The sequence below is a fragment of the Syngnathus typhle genome, linkage group LG6 (assembly GCF_033458585.1).
Source record: "Syngnathus typhle isolate RoL2023-S1 ecotype Sweden linkage group LG6, RoL_Styp_1.0, whole genome shotgun sequence".
Classification (NCBI taxonomy): domain Eukaryota; kingdom Metazoa; phylum Chordata; class Actinopteri; order Syngnathiformes; family Syngnathidae; genus Syngnathus; species Syngnathus typhle.
Window position 1 is genome coordinate 20,131,991 of NC_083743.1, and position 1,050 is coordinate 20,133,040.

At 42.4% G+C, this 1,050-nt stretch overlaps 1 non-coding gene across 1 annotated transcript; it reads right to left on the reverse strand.

Moving 5' to 3' along the window:
- Window positions 1-458: 458 nt before the first annotated feature.
- On the reverse strand, window positions 459-530 carry trnaq-cug (transfer RNA glutamine (anticodon CUG)). The gene has a single exon. It is a non-coding gene; the product is annotated as a tRNA-Gln (tRNA).
- Window positions 531-1,050: the final 520 nt, after the last annotated feature.

Here is a 1,050-nt window from a genome sequence, read left to right on the forward strand (position 1 = left end):
GATTGCGCATATGAAACTGGTGGGATTCGGTACCTCCAACAAGGAACCACTGCTCTACTGTAAACACTTCCGAAAGCTTCCAATGAGAGTGTGGATTCTGGTTGAGGGAATATCGGACCATTCTTCTTGACAAATCGTTAACTCCAATAAACTTCATTTCACTTCTCAAATATCACTGTGTCTGTCTGCTATATGATATATTTAACTGAAATTGCTGATCCGAACAGCCAAGGATCTATAAAGAAAATGTTGAAATTGATTGGGGTGCCTAAACTTTTGCATACGACGTATATGACTAAAGATTTGAGGTCCAACCGGGACTAAAACTGAGACCACTGGATTTAGAGTCTAGAGCGCTCATGGAACCCTCAAGTGTAGGGAAGCATACAATTTCATGGGGCAGCACACAAGCTATCACCATTTCGCAAATTTTTCCCAACTAAATGACAAACAATTTGAGGTCCCACCGAGACTTGACCTCGGATCACTGGATTCAGAGTCCAGAGTGCTCACCATTACACCATAGAACCCTGGCAGTGACAGAAGGAGGAGCATAATTTTTTTGAGCACAATGCACTCACTAACTCAGGTGCTCATTTTACGAAATTGACAGAAGTAGTGGAGGCAGGGCTTACACACTCATAGGGCTGTCCACAAAGTACTGAATTGGAATTCCCAATTGTTCCATGTAAATGACTACAAATTGGAAGTTCCACCAAGACTTGAACTTGGATTGCTAGATTCAGAGTGCTCACAATCACACCATGCCAACATTGATTAATTGATTGATTGATTGATTGATTATACATTTATTGATCCCCGGGGGTGGGGAAACTCAGGCCCAATCAGAATCCATACCACAGAGCGGGTATACAAAAGACACAGATGGCATGAGCGAAATTCAATAGGCTCTCATAAGGCTGCCACACAACATCGCCACAAAGAAAGCCAGTAAGTGCGAAAGATAAAAGCCATCAAAGCAAAGGAAAAAAAGCCAACCAGCACCCCTCAATATCAAAGAACACCCCAAAACACACAAAATAGCTTCCA